This window comes from Dipodomys merriami, unplaced genomic scaffold (genome assembly GCF_024711535.1).
Source record: "Dipodomys merriami isolate MVZ:Mamm:240054 unplaced genomic scaffold, mDipMer1.0.p SCAF_6, whole genome shotgun sequence".
Lineage (NCBI taxonomy): Eukaryota > Metazoa > Chordata > Mammalia > Rodentia > Heteromyidae > Dipodomys > Dipodomys merriami.
In genome coordinates this window covers 20,911,567-20,920,554 of record NW_027206179.1, presented here as the reverse complement: position 1 = coordinate 20,920,554, position 8,988 = coordinate 20,911,567, and the positions used below count along the sequence as shown (strand labels likewise).

At 42.2% G+C, this 8,988-nt stretch overlaps 1 pseudogene; it reads right to left on the bottom strand.

The window, feature by feature from the left end:
• Positions 1-682: 682 nt before the first annotated feature.
• Positions 683-1,182, bottom strand: LOC138813497 (ferritin light chain pseudogene; annotated as a pseudogene).
• Between the last annotated feature and the right edge of the window lie 7,806 nt (positions 1,183-8,988).

The following is an 8,988-nucleotide window of genomic DNA, read 5'->3' as shown; positions in this document are numbered from 1 at the left end:
GCTAGGAAAAAGTTTTAAAACTTGTGCATTATCCCAGATTACAAGTATGCCTGAGCAGGCCTAGCTCTATTATTTTTTAAATCTTTACTTGGTTCAAATAGAATAACTTACATTTATCAATGTTTGGCTTTTAAACTTTCCTCTTTTTTAAAAAAATTATTTTGGAGGCTGGGAAGGTGGCTCAGTGGTAGAGTGCTTGCCTCATATACATGAGGCCGTGGGTTCGGTTCCTCAGCACCACATAAGCAGAAAAATCTGGAGGTGGTACTGTGGCTCAAGTGGTAGAATGCTAACCTTGAGCTAAAGAGCTGAGGCCCAGAGTTCAGGCCCCATGACCAACCAAAAAAAAAATTTATTTTGCTATTGAGCCCACCCAGTGATATCTTTTTCTTTTTCTTTTTCTTTTTTTTTTGTGTGTGTTGTATTTCTACAACTTGCTTCTATTTGGTTCTTTATATATTCTCCAACTTTGCTGAATTTCTTTCTTTCTTTCTTTCTTTCTTTCTTTCTTTCTTTCTTTCTTTCTTTCTTTCTTTCTTTCTTTCTTTCTTTCTTTCTTTCTTTCTTTCTTTCTTTCTTTCTTTCTTTCTTTCCTGAAAAAAGCTTTATTTTCATTTGGTCCAAGGCTTGGGAAGGGCGAGGTAGTGATGGACCCTCAAAGGCTGCTGGACTCTGGAGTTTTCTAGTCGTGTTTGAGGGTGAGACATTCAAAAAGATACTGCCCAGCTGGGCCTGAGGGGCCGCCCTCAGCCTGCGAAGGTTAAGTGGTCGCCCATCTTCTTGATGAGCTTCACCTCTTCATCCAGGAAGTTGTTCTCTAGGAAGTCACAGAGATGGGGGTCTGTGGGAACAGAACCCAAGGCATGAAGATCCACAATGGCTTGGTTCAGGCTCTTCTCCAGGGCCAGGGCAGCTTCCATGGCTTCCACAGTTTTACCCCCATTCATCCTGAGAAGGTTTCTGCACATCCTGGTTCTGCATCTTCAGGAGGCGCTGGGCGCCCTCACGCTTCTCCTCCAACTCGTGGAAGAAATGGCCCACGCTCTCCAGAGCCACGTCGTCCCGATCGAAATAGTAGCCCAGAAAGAGGTAGGTGTAGGAGGCCCGCAGATGCAAGTCGACCAGGCGGTTGACGGCAGCCTCCACCTCGGTGGAGTAATTCTGACGAATCTGAGAGGTCATGGCTGGTCGTCAATACAGAGCTAACCACAGAAAAACACGGCGTTGTTGGTCCTGGAAGCAGGAGCTGGGCGAGAAGATCAGGGTCGGAGGTGGTGAGTGGAGAGGCAGTTGGCGGTGGGAAGGAGGAGTCCCCGGGTCTGTTCCGTCCAAACACTGTTGAAGCAAGACACACATCCGCGGGACTGGTTATCTTCCTATTTTTTTCAAGAGTCTTCACTACTATTTACCTCTGGGATATTTTTAATAATAGCTATGTTCACAAGTTTCTTGATAATCTTGACATCTGTGTTATCTTAGTACTGTATCTTTTTCTCATATTAGTAGATATTTTCCTGGTTCTCTGGATGCTGAATTATTTAGACTCCATCTTGGACTCGCTGATTATGATATGAGATGCAGAGCTTTGTTTAAGTCCTATGAGGATTTCTGTATTTGTGCGTTTGCATGCAGTCAACTCCAAACTACAAGTTCTGGCTAGTTTTCTTTCTGATGTCATGTTCATTTTTAAAGTCTTTGCAGTGTTACTCATGGATAGTGTCCTATCCATGTACCACTCAGAGGCCAGTCTGGGACATAGTGGTGAGTGCCCCATAGTGCAGTTCTCTAAGATTTTAGTATGTTCTTTGGGGTCAGATCCATATTTGTGCATCTTGGAGGTAAGCCCAGGATCCTGTTCATGAACTTTCCCAAGGTGTTTCCTTTCTGCCATATCCCTGGTCATTTCTAATTCCTTTAGGGTATGTGTGTCTGTGTGTCTGTCTGTGCCTGTGTCTGTGTCTGTGTTGATTTTGTTGTTGTTGTTGTTGCTTCAGGTCTTCCATCTAGAAAGCTGGAATATTAGTTATCCCATTTTCTAACATACTTCCCAGAATATCAACCATGAAAGAAAGAGAACTCTGTAGGATTTTCTCCCTTCTTAGGAGCATTGCTCTTCTCATTAAAGAAACTTCCTACCCTAGGGGTTTAAATATCTGAAGGCTAGTACTGCTGCGGTTACCTGAGAGCCAGGGTTCAAGAGTATAAGTAAAAGAAGGGGAAAAAGAGGGGGGGAGGAGAGAGAAGGGGAGGAGGGAGAGGAGGTGACATGAGAGGGGGAAGGAAGAAGGAGGGGAGGGAAGGAAGGAGGGAGAGAAAGAATTATGGGAAGGAGAAAGGAAAGGAGGAAGGGAAGAAGGGAGGGGGGAGGGAATGAAAGGGGGGAGAGAGGGTCCTATTTGTGCTTCCCCACATCACTAGAGATAACAGACCTACACCGTGGAGTACAGCCATTGTGCTTTTCCCATAGGCTGGGATAGTAGTCAGGTTCTACCCTGACTGAGATGGAGTCTCAAACTTTTATTCTTGAGCTGGCTATGAACCACAGTCTCCTGATCTCTGCTTTCTAAGCAGTTAGAATTATAGGATTTCTTTCTGGCTTCATACAAATTCTTTATGCCTATACTCTTATGTTTTGCCTGAGGCATTGAAATATTGAAATATGTATTACTTTATTATACATTACTTAACTCTTATTTTCTTTTATATGCTAGATTTGGCATCATCTTGATGTTTTTGGAGTGAAGTGTTTTGGCAGAATAAAGACGGCTTCCAATCTTTTGACACTGCTTGCTGAGAGGCACTCTGGGAGTCTAGCCAGGTGTTTTACTCTTGTAATTTCAGGGACTCTGTGGACTAGCTCAAGTACAATGGTCTTGGCACAGCTGGACTTGTTACATGACAACTGTAAGACTCTAAGAACGGGCCTAGAGCGCCAGAAAATTGCTGTGAGAATTTATACGGTCTAGCATGGGAGGCCTCCAACTACATTCTATTGATCAAGAAAGCAGCAGCAACAACAGCTGAGGCTCAGGGGAAGATAAGAGAAACAGCTGTTCAGAAAGTGCTGCTTCCAGGAATGGTTTGTGGGTAAGATAATGACCTGGAAAGCCAAGGCTCCTTGAACTCCAGTCAATGAACAAAGTGCTAAGCATTCAGTTCTTCTTGACACAAATATTAATTGCTCTTTTGTTGGGGAATGTGTAGATTGTATGTGTGACATATTTCTTGTCCTTGATCAGAGCTGTCAGGGGTGTCCTTTGAATGCCTATATGCACAGAACAAAAAAAAAATATATATATATGTATGTATTTGCTCAAAGTCATGATGTTAAATGACAAAGTAGTGGTGCTAAGGTCAATATTTGGTCTCTGCCCTTTGAGGTTACACTGCTGTTGGAAAAACAAGTATACAGGTATTTGTAAACCAAAGCACTGCATAAAAACTGCCACAGGTGAGTGTTGAAAGGCTTTATGAACTCAGAGAAATATGGCTTCTATTTTTAACTATCAATCTGCATGTCAACCTTTTGGAACCACTTGGGGAATGTTTTGGACATAATATCACCTCCCTCTTGAATTCTGATTTAATTGAAGTGGTTTAATCCATCTGTAGTTATAAAGACTCTCTTGGTGATTCTAATGGGAAGCCAGGCCAATGGCCAGTGCCCAGATTTCCCTACTCCACTGGACTTCACTGTACCAAGTCCAGACATTTTTAGCTGTAACAAAAGGATTCTTATCATCAGTTTGATTAGCACTGCCTTATTCCAAATGCTTCTAAATACTTAAAGCAAACTCTATGTGAATCTAAATCCTATCCTAATCTCAGATATAGAGGCAATCTCTACCCCACTCCCTCCCCAGGAATTTCCAATTCCAGTGCTAGCCCTCCATTGAAGTTTAATCCAAAGTTTGCATTGATTCTCACCTTGACAACCATTTTAAATTTTAATGTCCAAATCCATTCACCCACATCATTAGCAAATGTACCAATTTTAAGTCTTATTCTTTTTATCCTTTTCCTCCATCCTTACCTATCAGGCATATTTATTTATTTACTTAGTTTTGGTGATAGTCTGGTATTTGAACTCAGAACCTCACACTTGCTTGACTTCCTTACTCAGCTGGTGCTCTACCACTTGATCCATGCTTCTAGCCTATCCCTTGCTTAGTTACTTGTGGAAATGGAGTCATGCAGTTTTCTGCTCAGGGTGACCTCTAACTTTGATCCTCCATTAGCCTCCTGAGCAGCTAGGATTACAGATGTGAGCTACCAGCACCCAACTGTTCCATGATCCTTTAGCTTTGGAGAGAGACCTCTATTTTCATCCTGTTTACATTTCAGTAAATTGTTTAGCTCTCATCTGTAAAGTGGTGGTAACAATATCTGCCTTATGACATTGTTTTGAAGAACTAAGAGAATAATGTCTGGTAGGTGTTTAGGATTAATAGGCACAATGAACAATCTTACAATTTCTATGATGGTTCCATCCAAGGCTTCAACCCCAGAAACATTAGTCTAAACTCCTGCTTTAGTTAATATGAATAAAATTTATTTATCAGCATCGTAACTATGAAAGAAAAATATATTACCTTGCTCAAAAGAAAAAGAAAAACCATGACCCAGAGATGGCTTGCTGAGATTTCTGGTCTCTTTATCTCTTCTTCCTGCCAATGAAAAGAAATGAAGTTCTGAATCTTCAGGCTGTACTGTATGTATTTTTTTTCCTTCTTGGAAGTAGTCTGTTTGAACGTAGGGCATCAGGTTTGCTAGGCAGTGTTCTACCACTTGAGTCACACTCCTTGCCCCTTTTTGCTTTCCTTATTTTTTATCTAGGATCTTGTGTGTGTGTGTGTGTGTGTGTGTGTGTGTGTGTGTGTGTGTGTGTGCGTGTGTGTGTGTGTGTGTGTGTGTGTGTGTGTGTGTTTGCTGCCCAGTCTCTTGTAGCTGAGATCATGAGCATGAGCCCAGCCCTGTGTGTTTATTAAAGGATTATCAATAGATGCTTCATGCTTTTCTCTTTTTTAACTTTTTTATTATTATTATAAAGACAATGTACAGAGGAGTATTTTTTCTTTTGACCTTGTTCATGGATCTTTCATACTTTGCTCTTTTTTTAATTGCCAAAGGGCTTGATTGTTTTCTTAATTTACCATTACTTTTTCCCTATGCTCTAGGTTTCATAAACACAAAGTAGTATAGGAAATAAAATCACATACAGGGAAGATTTGGACTTTACAATTTCCAATACTTTAGAAAGTAGAAAATGCTCATTTTTAAACAACTATTTTTCATGTATTCTTTGGCTAGCACAGCTCTCTTCTAGAAATAGGACACAACCTATTTTAACATCAGTTATTAAGAAGGATTTAGAGAAAGGGGGAAATACTCCTAACCTCATTTTTCAAATGGTACATTTTTTTGTAAAATGTGAATTAGTAGAAATAGATCTCTAATAAAAGTGGAAAATGAGGAATAACCACATACAAAAAGAAATATATTAAATACACATATAGCCAGATTCTTGGAAAATAATAAGAATACTTTAAAATAAAAAACTAACATGTTCTCAGAGAATATGTATGTGCGTGTGTGTAAATTCTTCAGATTTAAGTTTTCAAGCCATATTATTGGTGGAAACTATGAATAACATTTTATTACTAAGCCATCTAACTTTATCTAAACACTACTAATAAGAATGAGAGCTTGGGAAAGCTACATGTGAATTGAGAAAAAAAAGGCAATTTATCTCCACACTAAGAGAGCTCCATTTCTTCTGACTCTTTTCTAGTTAGGAAGGAAACTAATCCTATCCCTCTCATTAATAGCCTTTTTTCTGTGTGTGCAAGAGATGGGGAGAGACAGACAGACAGACAGACACAGAGAGAAACAGAGACAAAGACAGAGACAGAGATAGAGACAGAGACAGAGACAGAGAGAACCTTTCTTACTCTTGATAAGGTAATTCTTTTTCATTTGTTGTCTATGGTAACAAGAACTCATCCTTTTTAATTTCTCATTAACCTATAGACATACAACTAAAATGAGATACAATATGTCATACTTTCAATTCCCTTCTAGAACTTCTGGGTTAAAATAATTGTCTCGTATTTGTTTTGTGAACAGAGAGCAAGTGAACAATAAAAGACTTGCTTCAGATTTTAAACATAAAGAAATGTTCCAAATCTTAATTGGATGGCAGAGTAGCATTTATATAAATTTGCCAAAATACCACAAGGCTAATGTGTCAGGATGAGTGGCTCATATTTTTCCTTCCTAAAAATGCCGTTTGGGCTAAAATAATGGTGGTGAGTTCTGTTTTCCTTGAGCTTGGGCAAAATGAGACTGTGGCATTGTACTTTGTAATTGTGCTTTGTCAACTAACCTGCAGAATACTTCAGCCTAACATTTCCTTATGCCTCAACTTTCCGATACTATAACATGAATGAAAGTTCTCCTTTACGCACAGAACAGGTCCACAGTGTGGCAGGGTGTGTTTCTTTCTACAAAACGGCACCTGAGCTCATTGAAAATCATAGTCACCACGGGTTGAGGGCTCAGCAGGGGAGTTCAGTGAGCATTCTTCTGTGGGATCTGGGATCCTGAGATGGGCAGTGGCGTCAAGGGGCATAGCACACACAGCAGCATTGCTTTCCTGAGATCTGCAGGGAAGAGTGGAGTCTAGCTGAAACCAGGGGAGGAGATCTTCCTCCCAATGTTTGTGTCCTGTATCTCCTAATTTTCTACAACACACAAATGCCCCAAAAGAAGATTGGTCTTGGCCAAAGGGACTTGTTGCTGTGTTGACAAGAACTTTCCTAGGACAGATCAAGAATTGCAAGGCCAAATTAAAGGAGGCAGATTTCTGGAAAACCCAGAAAAGAATGTCTTTAACAACTGGAGTGCTCAGCTTGCTATGAAAGGTCACTTCCACTTGCCCCAGTACCCAGGGGTTCCCCAACTATTTCCAGCTCAGCTCCTCCTGCACTCATTAGTGGATCAACCCTCCACTGAATGGATGACAGTTGTCCTTCCTGGCAAGCAAATGGACTTTGGCCAGGTTTGGTATCTCTTGCACTGGTGTGAGTCACTGGTGCTTCCCGTTTGAGTAGAACAGTACTCAGGAGCCTCTGAAGCTCTCCTGGGACTAGTCTGTCCTGCTGGCCACCAGAGTTTCCTCATCTGGGAAACACCATTATCTCAACCAGCTGGCTACAGATGGCAGGCAGGTATCTCCATGCCCCGGCTGACAAGCACATTATAAGGCAAGTGATGACTTAGTCATGGCCTGAGGTCACTGAGGATGCTGTCCTTCTGGCTGTCACCTGAACATCAATGACTCTCAGAGTGGCATGTATACCCTCAGACTTGTACTTCAGTGGCTTCCAGGTTTTCTCCTCCTCATTTGTAATCCTTGTTGAACATTTCTGGGATACATGTCTCCACTGGTGCCTTCAAGTTAAAATTAGGGAGGGGCTGGGCACCAGTGGTTCACACCTGCAATCCTAGCTACTCAGGAGACTGAGATCTGAGAACCACAGTTCAAAGCCTGCCCAGGCAGGAAAGTCCGTGAGACTCCAATAAACCCCTAGAAAACTGGAAGTGGTGATGTGGCTCAACTGGTAGAGCGCTTGCCTTGAGCTGAAGAGTTGAGGGATAGCACCCAAGCCCAGAATTCAAGCCCCATGACCGACAAAAACAAAAACAAAAAAACCTGCCGGAAGTGGAGCTAAGGCTCTGAGTTCATGTCTCTCTCTCTCTCTCTCTGTCTCTCTGTCTGTCTCTCCATCTCTCTGTCTCTCTGTCTCTCTCTCTGTCTCTCTCTCCCTCTCTCTGTCTCTCTCTCTCCCTCTCTCTCTCACACACACACACAAGAAGAGATGGGAGCTGAGTGTTTGCATGTTAATCCTAGCTACTCAGGAGATGGAGTTCCATGGATTACTGTTCAAAGTCAACCTTGGCAGACAAATCCCAGAGATTCTTATCTTTAATTAACCAGCAAAGGGCTGGGAAGGTGGCTCAGTGGTAGAGCGCTTGCCTTGCATGCCTGAGGCCCTGGGTTCGATTCCTCAGCACCACATAAGCAAAAAGAAAAAAGCCAGAAGTGGCGCTGTGGCTCAAGTGGTAGAGCGCTAACCTTGAGCTGAAGAGCTGAGGGACAGCGCCCAGGCAGAGTACAGGCCCCACGACTGACCCCCCCCCAAAAAAAATTAACCAGCAAAAAGCCAGAAGTGGAGATGTGGCTCAAGTGGCCCCAGTTTTCAGTAAAAAAAAAAAAAAAGCTAAGGGAAGGTATGAGACCCTGAGTTCAACACCTAGTACTGGTGTGTGAGTTTGAGTATGAGTGTGCGCACATACATTGATACACACAGTAGGAGGGGAGCTTAATTCTTTCTGTCTTCCTGATGGTGTGCTGCATGCCTCCTTCCCCCCCACCCAAAACCTTTGGCATTCACTTCAACTTGTAGCTGACCCCTGAAATCTCCACTTGGAGACTTTATTCTGGCCTTGGGAACACACTTACCTGTGTATGGGAAACCAGAGAACATTATGAAGCCAGAAGCATCCCGAACCTGTGACAGATGGAGAATTACTCCCTGCCTCTCTGGCTGGCCTAATTCTGAGCTGCATACAGAATTCCTTAATAGAATGGAACCCTATGTGCTCTCAGTGGCAACTTGCTGGATGTGCATGATTATTGGCTTCCTTCCTTTCCCTGTCTGTCAATCACTGCCAGTGTTTCCTGGGTCCCTCTCTCAGATCAACTCTTTGCATTTGAATCCTTGTCTCAGGGTCTTCAATTGTGTGTGACCTTAGCACAATGTCTAGCACAAAGACTCAATTCATTAATCATTGGCAAGTAATCTGTCAATACTACAGGTGAGCTTTCAGCACTGGGAAAGAGGTTATGGATAAGAGCATGAAGAATTCATTCAGGAACAGTCATCTTCCTATGTAACTCCCCAACTAGGAACCCTGGAAAAGGAG